Source organism: Lissotriton helveticus (assembly GCF_964261635.1).
Source record: "Lissotriton helveticus chromosome 1_1 unlocalized genomic scaffold, aLisHel1.1 SUPER_1_unloc_9, whole genome shotgun sequence".
Classification (NCBI taxonomy): Eukaryota; Metazoa; Chordata; class Amphibia; order Caudata; family Salamandridae; genus Lissotriton; species Lissotriton helveticus.
Window position 1 is genome coordinate 1,312,184 of NW_027611736.1, and position 25,913 is coordinate 1,338,096.

At 45.1% G+C, this 25,913-nt stretch overlaps 1 long non-coding RNA gene across 1 annotated transcript in view; it reads right to left on the reverse strand.

Annotated features, from left to right (window-relative positions):
• LOC144806592 (uncharacterized) overlaps positions 1 to 24,715 on the reverse strand; it is a 79,651-nt gene extending 54,936 nt beyond the window's left edge. The window contains exon 1 of the long non-coding RNA XR_013605839.1: positions 24,517 to 24,715. This is a non-coding gene — a long non-coding RNA (uncharacterized LOC144806592). The remainder of the gene's footprint in view (positions 1 to 24,516) is intronic.
• Positions 24,716 to 25,913: the final 1,198 nt, after the last annotated feature.

Genomic DNA, 25,913 nt, shown 5'->3' on the forward strand with positions numbered 1-25,913 from the left:
TAAAGCCCCGCGTAGGACAATATGAAAGAAGCCTGTGAACAGACACAAATACTATTCCTCTGTAGAAAGTACGCATGTTTACCTGCTAATAAACACAAAGCATCATTTCTGAAATGATGAGACTGTGAAAGAACTATAAGGAGTCTCTTTGAATTGACATACATAGTGAAGGGTGGTCCTGCTAGATAGAGTCCCGTCCCACTTAAAGCCCCGCGTAGGACAATATGAAAGAAGCCTGTGAACTGATACAAATACTATTCCTCTGGTGAAAGTGCGCATGTTTACCTGCTAATAAACACAAAGCATCATTCCTGAAATGATGAGACTGTGAAAGAACTATAAGGAGTCTCTTTGAATTGACACAAAGAGTGAAGGGTGGTCCTGCTCGATAGAGACCCGTCCCACTTAAAGCCCTGCGTATGACAATATGAAAGAAGCCTGTGAACAGATACAGATACAAATACTATTCCTCTGGTGAAAGTACGCATGTTTCCCTCCTAATAAACACAAAGCATCATTCCTGAAATGATGAGACTGTGAAAGAACTATAAGGAGTCTCTTTGAATTGGCATAAAGAGTGAAGGGTGGTCCTGCTAGATAGAGTCCCGTCCCACTTAAAGCCCTGCGTATGACAATATGAAAGAAGCCTGTGGACAGATACAAATACTATTCCTCTGTAGAAAGTACGCATGTTTACCTGCTAAAAAACACAAAGCATCATTTCTGAAATGATGAGACTGTGAAAGAACTATAAGGAGTCTCTTGGAATTGACATACATAGTGAAGGGGGGTCCTGCTAGATAGAGATCCGTCCCACTTAAAGCCCCGCCTATGACAATATGAAAGAAGCCTGTGGACAGATACAAATACTATTCCTCTGTAGAAAGTACGCATGTTTACCTGCTAATAAACACAAAGCATCATTTCTGAAATGATGAGACTGTGAAAGAACTATAAGGAGTCTCTTGGAATTGACATACATAGTGAAGGGGGGTCCTGCTAGATAGAGATCCGTCCCACTTAAAGCCCCGCCTATGACAATATGAAAGAAGCCTGTGGACAGATACAAATACTATTCCTCTGTAGAAAGTACGCATGTTTACCTGCTAATAAACACAAAGCATCATTTCTGAAATGATGAGACTGTGAAAGAACTATAAGGAGTCTCTTTGAATTGACATACATAGTGAAGGGGGGTCCTGCTAGATAGAGATCCGTCCCACTTAAAGCCCCGCCTATGACAATATGAAAGAAGCCTGTGGACAGATACAAATACTATTCCTCTGTAGAAAGTACGCATGTTTACCTGCTAATAAACACAAAGCATCATTTCTGAAATGATGAGACTGTGAAAGAACTATCAGGAGTCTCTTTGAATTGACACAAAGAGTGAAGGGTGGTCCTGCTAGAGAGAGACCCGTCCTACTTAAAGCCCTGCGCAGGACAATATGAAAGAAGCCTGTGAACTGATACAAATACTATTCCTCTGGTGAAAGTGCGCATGTTTACCTGCTAATAAACACAAAGCATCATTTCTGAAATGCAGAGACTGTGAAAGAATTATAAGGAGTCTCTTTGAATTGACATACATAGTGAAGGGTGGTCCTGCTAGATAGAGTCCCGTCCCACTTAAAGCCCTGCGTAGGACAATATGAAAGAAGCCTGTGAACTGATACAAATACTATTCCTCTGGTGAAAGTGCGCATGTTTACCTGCTAATAAACACAAAGCATCATTTCTGAAATGCAGAGACTGTGAAAGAATTATAAGGAGTCTCTTTGAATTGACACAAAGAGTGAAGGGTGGTCCGGCTAGATAGAAACCCGTCCCACTTAAAGCCCGAGTGTGACAATATGAAAGAAGCCTGTGAACAGATACAAATACTATTCCTCCGTAGAAAGTACGCATGTTTACCTGCTAATTGTGGAAAAGTAAATTTTGGCATGTTCTGTGTCACCACGTGTCATCCACCATATGTTATGTGTGCATGATTAATATGCATATGTATTCCCTATGTTTGATTAATGACGCAATTACAGTTGTGTCCACCTCTAGTATGCCAGTTTCCAGTCCTCGTGAATACTACGAATATCAGGCCTATATAAAGCTACGTTGCCACGTTTCCCAGTGTGCACGTTATTTCATTGTAAAGTTCCCGTTTCTAGGCCTCAAAAGGGCCTGGACACCAGATTCAGCTCCTGTCTCCTGAAGCCTCGCTGAGGAGCGATACAGCCCCCACCTGTATCCTCGACCCTTCACTTACTTCCTGCCACGCAGTGCCCGGTTCAGCTTGGCTCTGCCTCTGAGTCTGCCAAAAGTATGTTATAGTTCCTGTTATCAGTTCAGTCCTCCTTCCCTGCATTCCTAAGCTACTGAACTGCATCAATAGTTTCCGTCATTGTCTAGCCTTTTCGTCTCCATGTAAGAGAAATACTGTATTAATGGTCATTTAGTATTCCTCATCACGCACTACATGTAGAATAATGCATGCTCCAGTCTTAGTGTCTGTTATCCTTTCCCCTCCTGACTTCTAGTTTATATCAACATGTTCTCTAAACATCAGATACTAGATACTGTTTAGGTACATGTCGCCCTGACTCTCCAGACTTCAGTCTCTGCTCCTAGCACAGAGTTCATAGCCCCCAGCTTCTCCTAGTGATACGTCATTGCAAGTTTGCGCGCACCACTAGGTTAGAGGTCCCGGCTCCTTAGGTAGCCCCCTCCATGGTTTCCGCCCCATTCATGACATATTCTGTTACGTTTACATCACATGTCTATGTATACGCCCTGTTACACCTCTTTTCCCCCTTATCTTTCGCGACTGCTACGCGTCACGCCTTCTGCTCCACCCACTGCTACGCCTATTGCAATGTAATGCTATGTGTTTGCGTTATGTATATATGCTCATGCACTGTTATTAAAAAAGTTATCCCTTCCTTTCCCTTGTCCCGATCCTGACACCAGCAGCGCTGCTGGGCCCTGTCATCCTATTACTATGCAGGTTGTCCTGTTCCTGTCCTTTACGCTGTAATAAACCTGCAAACTCCTACTACCTCGAATCTTGACTCTTATTTTATTGAGCTATCTGTTATTCAATTATACATTCAAAAAAATAGGGTATTATTTATTTATTTACCACATAATAAATGTGGAAAAGTAAATTTTGGCATGTTCTGTGTCACCACGTGTCATCCACCATATGTTATGTGTGCATGATTAATATGCATATGTATTCCCTATGTTTGATTAATGACGCAATTACAGTTGTGTCCACCTCTAGTATGCCAGTTTCCAGTCCTCGTGAATACTACGAATATCAGGCCTATGTAAAGCTACGTTGCCACGTTTCCCAGTGTGCACGTTATTTCATTGTAAAGTTCCCGTTTCTAGGCCTCAAAAGGGCCTGGACACCAGATTCAGCTCCTGTCTCCTGAAGCCTCGCTGAGGAGCGATACAGCCCCCACCTGTATCCTCGACCCTTCACTTACTTCCTGCCACGCAGTGCCCGGTTCAGCTTGGCTCTGCCTCTGAGTCTGCCAAAAGTATGTTATAGTTCCTGTTATCAGTTCAGTCCTCCTTCCCTGCATTCCTAAGCTACTGAACTGCATCAATAGTTTCCGTCATTGTCTAGCCTTTTCGTCTCCATGTAAGAGAAATACTGTATTAATGGTCATTTAGTATTCCTCATCACGCACTACATGTAGAATAATGCATGCTCCAGTCTTAGTGTCTGTTATCCTTTCCCCTCCTGACTTCTAGTTTATATCAACATGTTCTCTAAACATCAGATACTAGATACTGTTTAGGTACATGTCGCCCTGACTCTCCAGACTTCAGTCTCTGCTCCTAGCACAGAGTTCATAGCCCCCAGCTTCTCCTAGTGATACGTCATTGCAAGTTTGCGCGCACCACTAGGTTAGAGGTCCCGGCTCCTTAGGTAGCCCCCTCCATGGTTTCCGCCCCATTCATGACATATTCTGTTACGTTTACATCACATGTCTATGTATACGCCCTGTTACACCTCTTTTCCCCCTTATCTTTCGCGACTGCTACGCGTCACGCCTTCTGCTCCACCCACTGCTACGCCTATTGCAATGTAATGCTATGTGTTTGCGTTATGTATATATGCTCATGCACTGTTATTAAAAAAGTTATCCCTTCCTTTCCCTTGTCCCGATCCTGACACCAGCAGCGCTGCTGGGCCCTGTCATCCTATTACTATGCAGGTTGTCCTGTTCCTGTCCTTTACGCTGTAATAAACCTGCAAACTCCTACTACCTCGAATCTTGACTCTTATTTCATTGAGCTATCTGTTATTCAATTATACATTCAAAAAAAAATAGGGTATTATTTATTTATTTACCACATAATGGCGCCCGAACAGGGACTTGCCCTTTCCCCACGCGCCGGTGAAGCCACGCCGGCCCCCTGACCCTCTGCAGCCGTGACGGAACCATACCGTGCACCGGCAGATATTTCTGCTTCAAGTATCCCTCAGGCCCACGGAGGAGACGGAGGAGGTGGTCCAGCATCCAGACGAGGCGGTGGAGGAACGCGGCGAGTCCCGACCAGAGCCCAAGCCAAGAGCCCAAGGTCCGAGGTATCCGGAGGTCCACCCGTAACTGAAGTCCGAAGTTCGTCGTCCGTCGTCGAAGCAGTCCAGTCCAGTCCGAGGCTTTCCGTTCTTGCTGCCCGGTGAGTACCGTTACTGGGGTAGTATCTAGACAGGGTCAATTAAATTGACTCTGGTCCGTGGGTTGGTGGTACACAGTCCCACAAACGAAGTGTCCACTTCGGTGGATGCGGGTCCTGACGTGTCTCTTTATGAGACCGGTAAGTTTCGTACTGTTTCAGCAGTACATCTAGTTTCTGTTCTAGTCAGTTCTGTTCTCGAGAAAATTCATGCATTCTGTTTTTCTGAGTCCGTATTCCAGGTAGTATTCTGTTCGAACTGTTATTTCTAAATGTTTTTCATGTATTTTAATGTCGTGGTATGAATGAGGAATAAGTATCGTGTTCATTGTGTATTGTATTGTGTCTAGATTACAGTCCAGTCATGCCACTCTTTTCGAAGTTGCGTCAGTTAAAAACTAGAAAGGGTCTGCTGGAAGCAGCAGTTCCTGTTCCGCCTAGGGACAGTCCAGGTCATTTTATGTATCAGAAGCATGGCATAAGCGCCATATTATATCTAGATTTATGGGTAGAGTATACCAAACAGTTAGAAGAAAAGTATAGATGGCCCGTATCGGGTACATGGGATGCCGAGTGCATCATGCGAGTAGAAGAAGCATTATGGAAAAAGAAAGCCAGACAGTCACAGAAAGATGCCATCGAGTTATGGCGCAAAGAAGCCCATAAAAGAACCGAAAAAGAAATCAGAAAGTCAGAATTAAGTAGAGAATCCTTAGAACGAGCACAAGAAAAAGAATTAATCGAGATAGGTGAACAAGTCAAAACCGAACAGTCAGACAGACAGAGGCATGCCCTTATTAGGGGTATGTATCCTCTCCTTGCCGAGGGCTTGCCAAAAGCGACCCCAGAGGCATCCAGTAATTTCCCGCCACCATTAGTTCCGACCAAGTTACGTCACAAACAGACCGCAGCTGATATTTTTATTTCGTCCTATTTGGACGACACAGTCCCAGAATATGCAAATCCTGTTCGCGCTCCGCCAGTCCCTGTAAATCAGGCACTTCCCGCTCCTCCAGACACCGGAGTACCTGTTACGGTACCCCCGGTCCAGCCCGCCATACAAGTCCAGCCTACATTTCCATTTCCCACTCTGCCAGGACGAAGAGCCTCAGTAGACGACTCTAGTTTAGGGGCCGCAGGGGGAGGTCCTCCTCGAACCCCGCCGCCACACAAGCGTTTAACGACAGCCGAATTACATGCACAAGCGTCACAGCGTACGCCAAGACATCAGTCTGTAGCAGAAATAAGAAAATCCCTTGCCGAATGCGGCTATGATCCAGTCCCAGGCGAGGATAGTATGGTTCTATATTCATTCCGCGTAAGAAAGGTGGCCGAGTATCTAGTCACCTTACCGAATATGAAAGAAGATCTAGACAGAATATATCGTTTCATCCGTACAGGGGATGATCCAGAAAGTATTAGCGAGGCCATGTCTCAAAGGAAAGCCGAGATCCAACTAATGATATTAAAGTTTCTGATTAACTGTCTAATAAGAGAACAAGATTACCCGTCTAAAGATCCGGCTGAAATGAGAACCCTGACAAGGTGGAGTGATAATATAGCCGAGGGTAAGCACAAGACCGTCGGTGCTATGGAGAGTATGTACAAGAAAATCCGTAAAGAAATAATAAAATTACACGATCAACGTAAAGCAGCACAAGTAAGCGAGAAAGAAAGTAACTCTGATACTGAAGAGGTAGAGGACGAGAATCCTGACAGAATAGCGTATGTAGGAAAATCTAGATTTCCAGATCGCCATTTACGCCTAGAACACAAGTCTATTTTTCATTCTCCAGCACCAGAACAAGGTTCACTAGAACAAGTGTTTCAAGCTACCGATCACATTCTGAAATCACGAATCGGTTACAGTGAGTTAAGCACCATGCATGAACAAGAATTAGCCCGATCAGCAGTCCGATGGATTACTGATTCTACCACTTTTCCAGACGAAATAGTGGCACAAATGTTTCTGAAAATGCCCCCAGCCGAGCAACGACTGGTGGGTATGTATATGATCCAGCACCTCATTACATTGTATGAGGGTCAACACTCTGATCCAGGCCCGTTACATGATATCCTGAACGAGTTACTCCAGTATAGATGGAGAGGTCTAGGTACCGATTTAATTAGTGTCATTCTAGAACAGCGCCACAAATATAGAACGTTTCTGAACCCGCATTTTGTTCATGCATCACCCCCAGAAAGTAAACCATTTTACATAGACAGACAGAATCCGTTACGAGAGGTCCACCCAGTTAGAGGAACGGGTGGCGAAATGCAACGAGTGTTTGTATACACTCCAATCACAAAGATGGAACTTCTTGAGATGAAGAAATTAATTCCCTGTCATGATAAAGATCCAGCAGGGTTCCATAGAGAATTAAAAGACATGCTCCGTATGGGAGAATACACGTATCCAGATATAATTAAAATGTTAAAAGTTCTGCTGCCCGCAGGGGTGTATGAAAAGCTCAAGGAAAAAGAATGGGAGGTGGGAGAGAAAAAGATCGATTGGGCAGTTCTAGAAGCTGAAGACAAGGCACGAGTACCAGGTACCGGTCTTGGAGATAAATGTAAAGAATTACCGGAATTATTGATTCAAGTTTTACCCAGATTATTGACAACTAGAAAAGAAGACTGGGATGCAATCTCAGCCTGTAAACAGAAACAAGACGAAGATATTAGTGATTTTTATTCTAGATTTGAAAAATGTTTTAGCATCAACAGTGGCCTCAAGACAAGTAGTGAGTCATACCCTCACCTTTTTGTTACCAAATTAGTCGAGAATTCAAGTCCATCAATTAAAAATCGAGTTTTGAAAGTCGAAAGTACCTGGCAAGCTAATACCCCGTCCCAGATGTTGCAAATGCTCCAATACCACCAGAATAGGATCAGGGAAGAGCAAGAACACGAGAGAAAACGTATGAAAGACACGAAAATGAAAGTACTAGTTGCACAATCTGTTCCTCAAGACAGTCAGAAGAGGGGTCCAAATCAAGCCAGTCATCCTGCAGCTCCCGTTAAAGGGAACTGCAATTATTGTAAACAGCCAGGCCATTTTATAAACGAGTGTGCAGTTCTGAAACACAACATAGCTACCGGTAAGACTAAAGAAAGACCACGTCCGCCTAGACAAGAACAAGTTTCACAGATTCTTCAGCCACAGAATGCACCACAGACAGTTACAGCACCGCAGCCTATTGCTGCAACACAGCATGTCACATCGCAGATGTACCAGTATGCACAGTCTGAGTATCCAGAGTACCAGCAGTATTCATGAAACAGCCTAGAGAGGGAGGTAGGCTTGCCTCTCATCGAGATACCTGTAGATCAAGAAGGTCCCTATGTTCATAGTCAAGTATTAGGGAAAGACAGAAAGTTTTTGATTGATACAGGGGCAAGTAGGACCACAATTAGTCACGCCGAAGTTCCAGGGGCTCCGCTCTCAGGCTCAAGAAATGTTTCCCTTGGATTTTCAGGAAAACCTATCGTAAATGAAATTTCAAAGCCAGTTACCCTAGAAGTAGGTCCATTGTCCCGTACTACTGATCTGTTACTTACTAAGTCATGTCCAGAAAATCTGTTAGGTATTAAAACACTGAAAGAGTTAGGTGCAGTTATATGCTGTTCCCCAGAGGGAATACGATTGTTCCTACGTGACTTTAAGGGTCACTATGTATTACGAGATTTTGATTCAAGACTGTCTAATGTCCTGCAGCATCTATGGGCGCAAGGCCCAACTGATGTTGGTTATATGCAAATCACACCCTATCGTGTGACTCTCAAGCCAGGTGTAGTGTTACCACGAATCAGGCAGTACAGATTGCCACCTGAGACTGTAGCAGCCTTATCCAAAATTATTGACGAGCTCATGGCTCAAGGAGTAGTTGTAGAAACTGACTCCAATGTATGTAATTCTCCGATCATTCCAGTCATGAAACGTACTGATCCAAATGCACCCCCAGTATATCGATTAGTGATTGACTTACGAGAGCTTAATAAATGTATTGTTCCTCAGTACCCAGTTGTCCCAGACATCTCTTCCCTATTAACAGCCATTGATTCCGAAGCCACGTTCTTTACTGTAATCGACCTCAAGAACGCGTTTTTCAGTGTTCCTATTCATCCAGACAGCCAGTTCCTTTTCGGATTTTGTTTAAATGGAAGGAGCTATATGTTTACACGAGCTCCTCAAGGTTTCACAGAAAGTCCTAGTATTTACAGTCAAGCACTTAAAAGACAACTAGACAACATTCACATGCCAACTGACACTGCCCTGCTCCAGTATGTCGATGATCTACTGATCACAGCCCGTTCTGAACGTGCTTGCGAGCGAGCATCCCTTACAGTCTTGTACTTCCTAGCCGAGATGGGGCACAAGGTGTCCCCTTCTAAGCTTCAATTCTGTGTCCAGCAAGTGGTCTACTTAGGACACTTACTGTCCAAGAGGGGTAGGCAGTTGACACCAGACCGTATCCAGTTAATAGCGAGTCTTCCTCAGCCCAAGACCCAGAAGGAGGTACGTGCTTTTATCGGCCTTACTTCTTATTGTAGACAATGGATTCCTCAGTATGCATTTCTAGCCAAGCCACTGATACAGTTAACTACACAGGAGGCAGCCGTATCGACTGTCCTCCCTTGGACATCTGAACATACACTTAGTTTCATTGAGTTAAAGAAAGCTTTATGCCAAGCTCCAGTTCTAGCTACACCGAACTACAGTAAGCCTTTTACACTTTTCGTTACTGAACGTGAAGGTACAGCATTATCTGTTCTCACACAAGATCAAGCAGGACAATACAAGCCCTGTGCTTATTTTTCGAGCACATTAGATCCTGTAGCCCAGGCTCTGCCTGCGTGCCTCAAGTCAGTTGCAGCCACAGCACTAGCTATCAGACAAAGTGATTCCATAGTTTTAGGACACACCCTGACAGTACAAGTTCCACACTCCGTGGAAGTTCTTTTAAACCGAACACAGACTTAGCACTTGACAATAGCACGTTTAACAGGTTATGAATTGACACTGTTCCAGCCACACATAGAAATTAGACGCTGCAACATTCTAAACCCTGCTACACTGTTACCATCAGTTACTCCGAATTCTGCAACACATGACTGTGTGGAAGTAGTTAACATTACGACAAAGCCAAGACAAGATCTGACAGATATTCCGTTACCAGATCCCGACCTGACACTTTATGTGGATGGTTCATGTATGAGAACAAGTACAGGAGAACTAGTCGCTGCGTATGCAGTGACTACTGACACTGAAGTTATAGAGACACACCGTATTGACACTCTGTCCGCTCAAGCAGCAGAGCTAGTTGCTCTGACACAAGCCTGTATACACGCCAAGAACTTGAAAGTTAATGTTTACACAGATTCACGCTACGCATTTGGAGTTGTACACGACTTCGGAGTGCTCTGGCAGGAGAGAGGTTTCATGACTTCTCATGGAACCAAGATTCAGCATGGTCTCCTTATTCAAGCTCTGTTAGATGCCATACATTTACCGACATCTATTGCTATCATGAAATGTAAAGCACATACGAAAGTTACTGACATTATTTCCCAAGGTAATGATCTAGCAGATCGCACAGCCAAGCTTACAGCACAGACTCTAGACATTCCAGTCAACATGACACATATTCCAGATCCGATTACATGTATGACAGTTAAGGACCCTACACAAGATGTCATAGATATCCAGTTACATGCTACTCCCGATGAAATCAAGAAATGGTCTGAACAAGGAGGGGTCCAGACAGACCAAGGATGGTTAACGAAGGGTAGAGCCACATGGTTTCTCCCCGACTCTATGGTTCAAGTCATTATTAATACCGCACATAGTCCAGCACATCTAGGAGAAAAAGCTATGTTAGACAGTATCCAGAACATTTGGTTCAACAAGCATTTACGAGCTGCAGCCAAGCAGAAAGTCCATACCTGTATGATATGTTGTCAGTTTAATCCAGGTAAAAGTGTTCCGGTGGAACAAGGTGGATTCCAGCCCCCTGACCACCCTTTTGAAGTCCTCCAGATGGATTATATTCAGATGGAGCGATGTCGAGGTTTCAAGTATGTCCTTGTAGTTGTATGCGCTTTGTCCAGGTGGACAGAAGCATATCCAGTCCCAGATTACACAGCCGCGACCACTGCCAAGCAGCTGGTTCGTGAGTTCTTTCCTCGTTATGGACTCCCTAGAGTCGTATATTCTGACAGCGGCCAGCCATTCTCATCTGAACTCATGAAGCATGTTTCCCTTCTGTTAGGGTACCAGTGGAAGTTCCATTGTGTACGCCATCCTGAAGCAGCCGGTCTCGTAGAGAGACATAATCAGACTCTGAAAATCCGAATCGCCAAAGTGTGTAAAGAGAAAGGTGTGGACTGGCTAGTAGCTCTGCCAGTTGCTTTGTTTTATATGCGCATGGTCGCACATTCCAGATCAGGTCTGTCCCCGTATGAGGTCGTTTTCGGCCGCCCCCCAAATATGTGGGGTACTCCTAGACCCCGAAGTATTACCGATGTTTCAAGTAATATGTTGACAGATTACCTAGCTTCCTTGATGTTTGCCCTCAACTCATGTCGTTCACAGGTTGCCGCTGCATTTCCAGACAATACCGAGGTGGCACCGCATGAAATCGTTCCAGGATCCATGGTGATGGTCCGCAATTTTGACAGATCAAGTCCGCTGGAGCCTCGTTGGAAAGAGCCCCGACAGGTCCTCCTCACCACCCGTACAGCCGTGAAGTTGGAAGGACGCAAAGGCTGGGTGCACCTTTCTCATATAAAACAATTTAATGGATTGAAACCCGTCTTAAAGAACATTTCCCAGGATTTGAAGGATTGCCAAAATATTGTTCTCAAGGACTGTCCCGCAAAAGACATTGCTACAAACCCTCCCCTGTTAGAGAAAACTCCGCAACAGGAGTATAAACTCAAACTCCGGTCTAGTAAAATAAGTCAGCCAGTTTGATTGTCTAAGTCCTCCCCTAGGTGAAACGGTTAGACTGTTTCTGACATGTATAAAATAGACCCCCATAGTGAGAGAGTTAGTCAAACCTCAATCCGATGTATCGTTTTTCTAAGTTTCATTTTATTTCTCAGCATTATGATTTCCTGCACCAGTTATGCATTTTTCTTGTATTTCCCAGTTCTTCATGTAAATAAGTCTGCTAATGCTACAGTAGAGCACATGTTTAGTGATCTGCCTCCTCATGAACTCTCTTACCGCCTCGCTATGCGAAACAACTCATTCATCCGCATGTTACATTACTCACACCAGACCAGCAATGCCACTAATTGTTGGGTGTGTGGTCGACTCCCCCCTTTCCAGACCCCGAAGGGAGTTCTGCCACTTTTTCCTTATCCATTTTCACATAATGGTTCGTGTGGAGCATGGTCCACGTTAACGTCATCCTCAACAGATATGTCTTTTCTTAACAGTACATGTTTTCCAGACAAGCAAGATCTCCCCCACAGAACCGGGTTAGATCTAGAAAATGAAGTGTATAATTTAGGTAATTATTCGTCGAATTTCATGGTCCTGAATGTTCAGTCTGATTCCACTCCAGACTTACCTGCTATTTCAGTACTACCAGTTAAAGGCGAATTATGTGTCCGAAATAATGGTTCCGTACATGTAGGACATAGTGATTGTACTACCATTGTCAAGTATAGTGACAGTGGGAAATCTATTTTCAAAGCTTCACGTCATTCTTATTTTATTTGTGGTCAAACTGCATATGTTCGTCTGCCCCTCGATTGGGAGGGAACCTGTTACATTGCCTTCCTACTGCCACCTGTTTTTCTAGCCCCATCTGATTATCACAGGAATACACATCTAGTACACATTAGACATAGAAGGGAGTCCCCAATTGTCGATTATACTGAAACTGCTCTAGAACAGTATACAGATTTCAATAGAGGTTTCTTCTTCTTTATAGGACCTATCCAGAATAGTAAGCTAATCCGTAGGTTAACCAGAACTCTCGAAGCTGTAGTAAATGAGACTGCCTCTGCTCTAGGTAACTTAACCGAAGAGCAATCTGCTATGAGATTTGTCGTTTTACAGAATCGTCTCGTCCTTGACGTCATACTGGCCGATAGGGGCGGGGCCTGTAGAGTCATCGGATCTAGTTGCTGCATTTTCATTCCAAATAACGCGCCGTCTGTTTATTCAGCTATAACCAGACTTCATAAAATTGCCCATCTGATACACCAAGATCCAGGCACCTGGACATGGTCCGGTTGGTTCTGGAATATAATTTCCGCATGGGGATGGAAAGTCTTGTCCTTCCTAGGTATTGCAGTAGCGATCATATTCAGCTGCTGTCTCTGTATACAATGTGGCCCTGCGATTTGCGGCATTTGTGCTACCTCTTGTATTCCTAGTCCCAAGCCCCGTTCTAAATCCCGTTCCAGGATAATTCGAGACGAGCAAATGATACTGTATGAAATGATAGACGGTGTCATGAAAATTGATGTTTCCTGATGGAAACGTAGTGACAAGGAGGGAATGTGGAAAAGTAAATTTTGCCATGTTCTGTGTCACCACGTGTCATCCACCATATGTTATGTGTGCATGATTAATATGCATATGTATTCCCTATGTTTGATTAATGACGCAATTACAGTTGTGTCCACCTCTAGTATGCCAGTTTCCAGTCCTCGTGAATACTACGAATATCTGGCCTATGTAAAGCTACGTTGCCACGTTTCCCAGTGTGCACGTTATTTCATTGTAAAGTTCCCGTTTCTAGGCCTCAAAAGGGCCTGGACACCAGATTCAGCTCCTGTCTCCTGAAGCCTCGCTGAGGAGCGATACAGCCCCCACCTGTATCCTCGACCCTTCACTTACTTCCTGCCACGCAGTGCCCGGTTCAGCTTGGCTCTGCCTCTGAGTCTGCCAAAAGTATGTTATAGTTCCTGTTATCAGTTCAGTCCTCCTTCCCTGCATTCCTAAGCTACTGAACTGCATCAATAGTTTCCGTCATTGTCTAGCCTTTTCGTCTCCATGTAAGAGAAATACTGTATTAATGGTCATTTAGTATTCCTCATCACGCACTACATGTAGAATAATGCATGCTCCAGTCTTAGTGTCTGTTATCCTTTCCCCTCCTGACTTCTAGTTTATATCAACATGTTCTCTAAACATCAGATACTAGATACTGTTTAGGTACATGTCGCCCTGACTCTCCAGACTTCAGTCTCTGCTCCTAGCACAGAGTTCATAGCCCCCAGCTTCTCCTAGTGATACGTCATTGCAAGTTTGCGCGCACCACTAGGTTAGAGGTCCCGGCTCCTTAGGTAGCCCCCTCCATGGTTTTCGCCCCATTCATGACATATTCTGTTACGTTTACATCACATGTCTATGTATACGCCCTGTTACACCTCTTTTCCCCCTTATCTTTCGCGACTGCTACGCGTCACGCCTTCTGCTCCACCCACTGCTACGCCTATTGCAATGTAATGCTATGTGTTTGCGTTATGTATATATGCTCATGCACTGTTATTAAAAAAGTTATCCCTTCCTTTCCCTTGTCCCGATCCTGACACCAGCAGCGCTGCTGGGCCCTGTCATCCTATTACTATGCAGGTTGTCCTGTTCCTGTCCTTTACGCTGTAATAAACCTGCAAACTCCTACTACCTCGAATCTTGACTCTTATTTTATTGAGCTATCTGTTATTCAATTATACATTCAAAAAAAAATAGGGTATTATTTATTTATTTACCACATAATAAACACAAAGCATCATTTCTGAAATGATGAGACTGTGAAAGGACTATAAGGAGTCTCTTTGAATTGACATACATAGTGAAGGGTGGTCCGGCTAGATAGAAACCCGTCCCACTTAAAGCCCCACGTAGGACAATATGAAAGAAGCCTGTGCACAGATACAAATACTATTCCTCTGTAGAAAGTACGCATGTTTACCTGCTAATAAACACAAAGCATCATTTCTGAAATGATGAGACTGTGAAAGAACTATCAGGAGTCTCTTTGAATTGACACAAAGAGTGAAGGGTGGTCCTGCTAGAGAGAGACCCGTCCCACTTAAAGCCCCACGTAGGACAATATGAAAGAAGCCTGTGAACTGATACAAATACTATTCCTCTGGTGAAAGTGCGCATGTTTACCTGCTAATAAACACAAAGCATCATTTCTGAAATGCAGAGACTGTGAAAGAACTATAAGGAGTCTCTTTGAATTGACATACATAGTGAAGGGTGGTCCTGCTAGATACCCGTCCCACTTAAAGCCCTGCGTAGGACAATATGAAAGAAGCCTGTGAACAGATACAAATACTATTCCTCTGTAGAAAGTACGCATGTTTACCTGCTAATAAACACAAAGCATCACTTCTGAAATGATGAGACTGTGAAAGAACTATAAGGAGTCTCTTTGAATTGATACATAGTGAAGGGTGGTCCTGCTAGAGAGAGACCCGTCCCACTTAAAGCCCCGCGTATGACAATATGAAAGAAGCCTGTGAACAGACACAAATACTATTCCTCTGGTGAAAGTGCGCATGTTTACCTGCTAATAAACACAAAGCATCATTTCTGAAATGCAGAGACTGTGAAAGAACTATAAGGAGTCTCTTTGAATTGACATAAAGAGTGAAGGGTGGTCCTGCTAGATAGAGTCCCGTCCCACTTAAAGCCCCGTGTATGACAATATGAAAGAAGCCTGTGAACAGATACAAATACTATTCCTCTGTAGAAAGTACGTATGTTTACCTGCTAATAAACACACAGCATCATTTCTGAAATGCAGAGACTGTGAAAGAACTATAAGGAGTCTCTTTGAATTGACATAAAGAGTGAAGGGTGGTCCTGCTAGATAGAGATCCATCCCACTTAAAGCCCTGCGGGTGACACTATGAAAGAAGCCTGTGAACAGATACAAATACTATTCCTCTGGTGAAAGTACGCATGTTTACCTGCTAAGAAACACAAAGCATCATTTCTGAAACGATGAGACTGTGAAAGAACTATAAGGAGTCTCTTTGAATTGACATACATAGTGAAGGGTGGTCCTGCTAGAGAGAGACCCGTCCCACTTAAAGCCCTGCGTATGACAATATGAAAGAAGCCTGTGAACAGATACAAACACTATTCCTCTGTAGAAAGTACGCATGTTTACCTGCTAATAAACACCAAGCATCATTTTTGAAATGATGAGACTGTGAAAGAACTATAAGGAGTCTCTTTGAATTGACATACATAGTGAAGGGTGGTCCTGCTAGATACCCGTCCCACTTAAAGCCCTGCGTATGACAATATGAAAGAAGCCTGTGAACAGATACAAATACTATTCCTCTGGTGAAAGTGCGCATGTTTACCTGCTAATAAACACAAAGCATCATTTCTGAAACGATGAGACTGTGAAAGAACTATAAGGAGTCTCTTTGAATTGACATACATAGTGAAGGGTGGTCCTGCTAGATACCCGTCCCACTTAAAGGCCTGCGTATGACACTATGACAGAAGCCTGCGAACAGATACAAATACTATTCCTCTGTAGAAAGTACGCATGTTTACCTGCTAATAAACACAAAGCATCATTTCTGAAATGATGAGACTGTAATAGAGACCCGGCCCACTTAAAGCCCTGCGTATGACACTATGAAAGAAGCGTGTGAACAGATACAAATACTATTCCTCTGTAGAAAGTGCGTATGTTTACCTGCTAATAAACACAAAGCATCATTCTTCACGGTGCTTACATCAAATGAAATGAATGCTTGCCCTGAATCTCTGCTTTAAACCCATCGACTTGTAACCTTGTGACGCACACTGTGGCTGCAGAGCATCCTTTCTGCCACTAGGCTGAGCTCACGGCCACAAATGCTGCAATCCTATTATTAATAACCCTCCTGCCCAGAGGCTTCTTGCGGCCTCTGTTGTCTCGTGCGTGTGTCTCGAGCGCTCTCTGCTTTGAATCAAACCTTTGCCTCCTCAGTCTCCCTGAAGCAGCCACAGGTTGTTGTTGTTATTTGGAGTTAAGCGCAACTGGCCAGAGCTACAAATTCTATGTCCATGGGTTCTTGCTTCACTCAATGTGTACACATTCTATGTCCATGGGTTCTTGCTTCACTCCATGTGTACACATTCTATGTCCATGGGTTCTTGCTTCACTCCATGTGTACACATTCTATGTCCATGGGTTCTTGCTTCACTCCATGTGTACACATTCTATGTACATGGGTTCTTGCTTCACTCCATGTGTACTCATTCTATGTCCATGGGCTCTTGCTTCACTCAATGTGTACACATTCTATGTCCATGGGTTCTTGCTTCACTCCATGTGTACACATTCTATGTACATGGGTTCTTGCTTCACTCCATGTGTACACATTCTATGTACATGGGTTCTTGCTTCACTCCATGTATACACATTCTATGTCCATGGGCTCTTGCTTCACTCCATGTGTACACATTCTATGTCCATGGGCTCTTGCTTCACTCCATGTGTACACATTCTATGTACATGGGTTCTTGCTTCACTCCATGTGTATCAATGTGAACACATTCTATGTCCATGGGTTCTTGCTTCACTCCATGTGTACACATTCTATGTCCATGGGTTCTTGCTTCACTCCATGTGTATCAATGTGAACACATTCTATGTCCATGGGTTCTTGCTTCACTCCATGTGTACACATTCTATGTCCATGGGTTCTTGCTTCACTCCATGTGTACACATTCTATGTACATGGGTTCTTGCTTCACTCCATGTGTACACATTCTATGTCCATGGGCTCTTGCTTCACTCAATGTGTACACATTCTATGTCCATGAGTTCTTGCTTCACTCCATGTGTACACATTCTATGTCCATGGGTTATTGCTTCACTCCATGTGTACACATTCTATGTCCATGGGTTCTTGCTTCACTCCATGTGTACACATTCTATGTCCATGGGTTCTTGCTTCACTCCATGTGTACACATTCTATGTACATGGGTTCTTGCTTCACTCCATGTGTATCAATGTGTACACATTCTATGTCCATGGGCTCTTGCTTCACTCGCTTCACTCAATGTGTACACATTCTATGTCCATGGGTTCTTGCTGCACTCCATGTGTACACATTCTATGTCCCTGGGTTCTTCCTTCACTCCATGTGTACACATTCTATGTCCATGGGTTCTTGCTTCACTCCATGTGTACACATTCTATGTCCATGGGTTCTTGCTTCACTCCATGTGTACACATTCTATGTCCATGGGTTCTTGCTTCACTCCATGTGTACACATTCTATGTCCATGGGTTCTTGCTTCACTCCATGTGTACACATTCTATGTCCATGGGTTCTTGCTTCACTCCATGTCTCCTACGTCCATAGGTTCTTGCTTCACTCCATGTGTACACATTCTATGTCCATGGGTTCTTGCTTCACTCCATGTATACACATTCTATGTCCATGGGTTCTTGCTTCACTCCATGTCTACACAGTCTATGTCCATAGGTTCTTGCTTCACTCCATGTGTACACATTCTATGTCCATGGGTTCTTGCTTCACTCCATGTGTACACATTCTATGTCCATGGGTTCTTGCTTCACTCCATGTGTACACATTCTATGTCCATATGTTCTTGCTTCACTCCATGTGTACACATTCTATGTCCATGGGTTCTTGCTTCACTCCATGTGTACACATTCTATGTACATGGGTTCTTGCTTCACTCTATGTGTACACATTCTATGTCCATGGGTTCTTGCTTCACTCCATGTGTACACATTCTATGTCCATGGGTTCTTGCTTCACTCAATGTGTACACATTCTATGTCCATGGGTTCTTGCTTCACTCAATGTGTACACATTCTATGTCCATGGGTTCTTGCTTCACTCCATGTGTACACATTCTATGTCCATGGGTTCTTGCTTCACTCCATGTGTACCATCACCCGCTTCTAAGTGACCTGGTCTCCAGCTCTACCAAGGCTTACAGAACCATCCCCACATCCCTGGGCAAAGAGGTAACCCCAGAAGAACGTTTATATCCCGGGGGACAGTCTCAAAGTCCATGTTCATCCAATACAGCTATCACACACATCGCTGCCAAGGTTTCAGGTTGCAATGTGTGACATTTTCAAAATTTCATTGTAATTATGAGTGACATTTCAACATGTATGAGTGACACTTTATCATGAGCAAAATCATGAGGAAAACTTATAAAAATCAGAAATTACACTCAATTGAGTAAAGGGAACCTGTAAAAAGATCTTAAAACTACTACAAAGCACCAGAAATGGAAGGGCACTACCCAGAGACAGACTGCGTGACTGCAGTTCTCAGTAACGTAAGGCAAGCAGGCACTGCAGCTGCTCAGAAGATCTAATTGATTTGAACATTCATGACAGCATGGTAGCCTAAAAACAAAGTTCATAGCATAGCAAGTGCAATTTGGAGATTATACCATAAATCAGGCCTCTCCGAGACAGGCCAAACTGAATGACAAACTAACTTTGTTTTTCATTTCTGTTCGAGGACTGACTAAAGAACACGCTGAACATTTAACACAGCAGACACCATCCCAAATGCATACATTTAACACAGCAGACACCATCCCACATGCATACATTTAACACAGCAGACACCATCCCAATGCATACATTTAACACAGCAGACACCATCCCACATGCATACATTTAACACAGCAGACACCATCCCAATGCATACATTTAACACAGCAGACACCATCCCACATGCATACATTTGACACAGCAGACACCATCCCGCATGCATACATTTAACACAGCAGACACCATCCCAAATGCATACATTTAACACAGCAGACACCATCCCACATGCATAAATTTGACACAGCAGACGCCATCCCACATGCATACATTTAACACAGCAGACGCCATCCCACATGCATACATTTGACACAACAGACACCACCCCACATGCATACATTTGACACAGCAGACACCATCTCACATGCATACATTTGACACAGCAGACACCATCCCACATGCATACATTTAACACAGCAGACGCCATCCCACATGCATACATTTGACACAGCAGACACCACCCCACAGGAATACATTTAACACAGCAGACACCATCCCACATGCATACATTTGACACAGCAGACACCATCCCACATGCATACATTTGACACAGCAGACACCACCCCACATGCATACATTTGCCACAGCAGACACCATCCCACATGCATACATTTGACACAGCAGACACCACCCCACAGGCATACATTTAACACAGCAGACACTGTCCCACATGCATACATTTGACACAGCAGACACCATCCCACATGCATACATTTAACACAGCAGACACCATCCCACATGCATACATTTGACACAGCAGACACCATTCCACATGCATACATTTAACACAGCCGACACCATCTCACATGCATACATTTGACACAGCAGACACCATCTCACATGCATACATTTGACACAGCAGACACCATCCCACATGCATACATTTGACACAGCAGACACCATCCCACATGCATACATTTGACACAGCAGACACCATCTCACATGCATACATTTGACACAGCAGACACCATCTCACATGCATACATTTGACACAGCAGACACCATCCCACATGCATACATTTGACACAGCAGACACCATCCCACATGCATACATTTGACACAGCAGACACCATCCCACATGCATACATTTAACACAGCAGACGCCATCCCACATGCATACATTTGACACAGCAGACACCATCCCACATGCATACATTTAACACAGCAGACGCCATCCCACATGCATACATTTGACACAGCAGACACCATCCCACATGCATACATTTAACACAGCAGACGCCATCCCACATGCATACATTTGACACAGCAGACACCATCCCACATGCATACATTTGACACAGCAGACACCATCTCACATGCATACATTTGACACAGCAGACACCATCCCAATGCATACATTTGACACAGCAGACACCATCTCACATGCATACATTTGACACAGCAGACACCATCCCACATGCATACATTTAACACAGCAGACACCATCCCAATGCATACATTTAACACAGCAGACGCCATCCCACATGCATACATTTGACACAGCAGACACCACCCCACAGGCATACATTTAACACAGCAGACACCATCTCACATGCATACATTTAACACAGCAGACGCCATCCCACATGCATACATTTGACACAACAGACACCACCCCACATGCATACATTTGACACAGCAGACACCATCTCACATGCATACATTTGACACAGCAGACACCATCCCACATGCATACATTTAACACAGCAGACGCCATCCCACATGCATACATTTGACACAGCAGACACCACCCCACAGGCATACATTTAACACAGCAGACACCATCCCACATGCATACATTTGACACAGCAGACACCATCCCACATGCATACATTTGACACAGCAGACACCACCCCACATGCATACATTTGCCACAGCAGACACCATCCCACATGCATACATTTGACACAGCAGACACCACCCCACAGGCATACATTTAACACAGCATACACCATCCCACATGCATACGTTTGACACAGCAGACACCATCCCACATGCATACATTTAACACAGCAGACACCATCCCACATGCATACATTTGACACAGCAGACACCATCCCACATGCATACATTTAACACAGCAGACACTGTCCCACATGCATACATTTGACACAGCAGACACCATCCCACATGCATACATTTGACACAGCAGACACCACCCCACATGCATACATTTAACACAGCAGACACCATCCCACATGCATACATTTAACGCAGCAGACACCATCCCACATGCATACATTTGACACAGCAGACACCACCCCACATGCATACATTTAACACAGCAGACACCATCCCACATGCATACATTTAACGCAGCAGACACCATCCCACATGCATACATTTGACACAGCAGACACCATCCCACATGCATACATTTAACACAGCAGACACCATCCCACATGCATACATTTGACACAGCAGACACCACCCCACATGCATACATTTAACACAGCAGACACCATTCCACATGCATACATTTAACGCAGCAGACACCATCCCACATGCATACATTTGACACAGCAGACACCATCCCACGTGCATACATTTGACACAGCAGACACCATCCCACATGCATACATTTACCACAGCAGACACCATCCCACATGCATACATTTAACACAGCCGACACCATCTCACATGCATACATTTGACACAGCAGACACCATCCCACATGCATACATTTGACACAGCAGACACCACCCCACATGCATACATTTGGCACAGCAGACACCATCCCACATGCATACATTTGACACAGCAGACACCATCCCACATGCATACATTTGACACAGCAGACACCACCCCACAGGCATACATTTAACACAGCAGACACCATCTCACATGCATACATTTGACACAGCAGACACCATCCCACATGCATACATTTGACACAGCAGACACCATCCCACATGCATACATTTGACACAGCAGACACCATCCCACATGCATACATTTAACACAGCAGACGCCATCCCACATGCATACATTTGACACAGCAGACACCACCCCACAGGCATAAATTTAACACAGCAGACACCATCCCACATGCATACATTTGACACAGCAGACACCATCCCACATGCATACATTTGACACAGCAGACACTGTCCCACATGCATACATTTGACACAGCAGACACCATCCCACATGCATACATTTAAGACAGCAGACACCATCCCACATGCATACATTTAACACAGCAGACGCCATCCCACATGCATACATTTGACACAGCAGACACCATCTCACATGCATACATTTGACACAGCAGACACCATCCCACATGCATACATTTAACACAGCAGACACCATCCCACATGCATACATTTGACACAGCAGACACCATCTCACATGCATACATTTCACACAGCAGACACCATCCCACATGCATACATTTGACGCAGCAGACACCATCCCACATGCATACATTTGACACAGCAGACACCATCCCACATGCATACATTTAACGCAGCAGACACCATCCCACATGCATACATTTGACACAGCAGACACCATCCCACATGCATACATTTAACGCAGCAGACACCATCCCACATGCATGCATTTGCTACGGTGCCACTTTCAAGGCTGGGACCCAAGGCACCCTTCTACTCTGTCGGTAGGGAGGGTGTTGTCATACCCTTGCCCTTAACGTCCGTAGATACCATATTTAAACGACCATATAAATATATCTAGGTTGGCAGACGGCAACTTTTGTGTTTGGCAAACACTGTATAGTCTTTTCTCACCCACGTTGGTCCCTTGGCCACTTGGGCCAAACCGTAGCATTTCGGGCATTAACAATTGCCTATACTAATGTCTAGTATGTCCTCTAAGCGATATTTGACCGAGGGTTGAATCTAATTCAGCCGCAAAATAACATATAGATAAAGAAGTTCTCGGTTACAAGGGATATTCAAGTTCCTTTTTCCCTCTAGTTCAGCGTTGATAGGGACACTTCGATTGTTTTCTCGGTATTGGTAATGGCTGTATGATATACTCAGGCCAAACTAAGAAACACAAACACATAGTTTATTACCATCGACTACAGTGTGACATCTTTGGGTAGTCACAGATCAGTGCGTCACATTGTATCAATAGATTGGATGCTGAGGATACTTAAAGAGTTGTCTCGCATTTTGTTTACATAGTAGTGGTCCATGCTATCATCACAAGGGACAACAGCCATCCATCTACTGTAGAAGCATCTCTTGATAAGGGACTGATTTTTAAGCGGACACAGGTAATGAGTATAGGCTCAGACATATCAATATTGAGTACACCATGCTTTTCGGTCAACGACATAGATACCCCTTGATTTATTTTTGTAATGTGCAGTGTACTGCAGACAGAGAATATATCGATAAAAGGTCATCACCTGTGGACTGACTGTCAAGTGTGTACAGGTAGAAGCATCTCCGATAAGGGACTGATTTTTAAGCGCACACAGGTAAAGAGTATAGGATCCGAGATATCAATGTTGAGTACACCATACTTTTCGATCAACCCTTGATTTATCTTTGTAATGTGCAGTGTACTGCAGACAGAGAATATATCGATAAAAGGTCATCACCTGTGGACTGACTGTGAAGCGTATACAGGTAGAAGCATCTCCGATAAGACACTGATTTTTAAGCGGACACAGGTAAAGAGTATAGGCTCAGAGATATCAATACTGAGCACACCATGCTTTTCGGTCAATATATATTTCGGAGAATATATTGATAAAAGGTCATCACCTGTGGACCGATAGTCAAACGTATACTGGTAATGTGTATGGACTCTTAGATACAAATATTAAGAAAGTTGAGTCCTGTGTGGTTATCTCCATAGTTATCTTCTTGTCTATCCCTGGTGTGTGTAGTTTCCACATTCACCGAGGCCTTCAACATTAGGATCCCTCGCGCTAGGCTCAGGCGCTTTTTGTGGCAAATATATCTTGTCACCTCTAGTGATCTATGTGAACAGGAAAGGCAGAGCTTTTCTCTTAAAATAGAAAATGCAGAAGAGAGATCATTAAACATAAAGTGTACAAGTGTCCATCTCTCTTTCCAGACCCCTGGATCATTCTGGAACGAGGCCTCTCTGTTCTTTCCAACAGTCATTGCTTTTTAGCGATCGAGATAAAATACCCTGAGAATTTCTTAACAAGGTTGACTATTAGGTATAAATAAATAAATAAATAAATAAATATAAAAGCACAATGGAGCAGCTTTGTAAGCTAAATACCAGATATTGTGTCTCATAAAACAGACCCCCTCGGATGCTCGTCATTAAACGTGTGGACCTGCGGGGTCAGAGGCCTCCCTCCCCTCTCCTCGTGCTCCGGTCCGTGGGGGCTGCGGGGCCTGTGGGGGGCACCCCGGGGGCCCGGCCGCCTGTGAGGAGGGGGGCCCGGTGTGTTATTCCCCCCAGGAGTGAGCCACCATCGCGCGCGAGAACAAACATGGCGTCTCGCGGCCGCGCACACGCAGGATCGCTCGTCACAGCTGCGCACGTGCGGGGCGAAGACACTACACTCCATCACCGAGTGAGGACCTTGCACGGCGCGCAGCCTATGACCTGCCGTAGATAGAGGACACGCAGCCTCAGTGCGCATGCGCAGAGCAAAGACCACCTCCCCCTAGAGAAGCTCTGCACAGAAAGACATCTCACCCTGTGCTGTGGCTCCGCGGCGGGGGGCAGCTGTTGCTTCTCACTCATTGTGTCCCCGAGCGGACACCGTCATTGTTGGGCTTCTTTATGTCCCTGATCGGACCCCGTCCTACCTGTGCTGGCTCTGAGGTGTGGCCCTTTACTGCGCTCCGTGCTGTCGGGGCCTGTGCTGCGCTCCGTGCTGTCGGGGCCTGTGCTGCGCTCCGTGCTGCGCCCCGTGCTGTGAATCTTTCTTTCAACGACTTCTGGAGTTGGATTACTACCTTCACAGCGGTGTCTGTCCTCAGCGCATGCGCAGTTAATCCAAGGCCTCTTTCACCCGCGCTATGGGAAGCAGTGTCTGTCCCCAGCGCATGCGCAGTTGTCCATAAACAGCCTCTTCTCCCCGCTCATGGTTCAGTCCTGGGGTTACACAAAGACCTTACAAAGCTCAACACGACCCACAGCAGGGAGCCGGACCCACAGCAGGAAGCCCAGGACCCACAGCAGGGAGCCCAGGACCCACAGCAGGGAGCCCAGGACCCACAGCAGGGAGCCCAGGCCCCACAGCAGGGAGCCCAGGACCACAGCAGGGAGCCCAGGACCCACAGCAGGGAGCCCAGGCCCCACAGCAGGGAGCACAGGCCCCACAGCAGGGAGCCCACGACCACAGCAGGGAGCCCAGGCCCCACAGCAGGGAGCCCAGGGACCACAGCAGGGAGCCCAGGACCACAGCAGGGAGCACAGGTCCCACAGCAGGGAGCCCAGGACCCACAGCAGGGAGCCCAGGACCCACAGCAGGGAGCCCAGAACCACAGCAGGGAGCCCAGGACCCACAGCAGGGAGCCCAGGACCCACAGCAGAGAGCCCAGGACCCACAGAAGGGAGCTAAGGACCCACAGCAGGGAGCCCAGGACCCACAGCAGGGAGCCCAGGCCCCACAGCAGGGAGCACAGGCCCCACAGCAGGGAGCACAGGCCCCACAGCAGGGA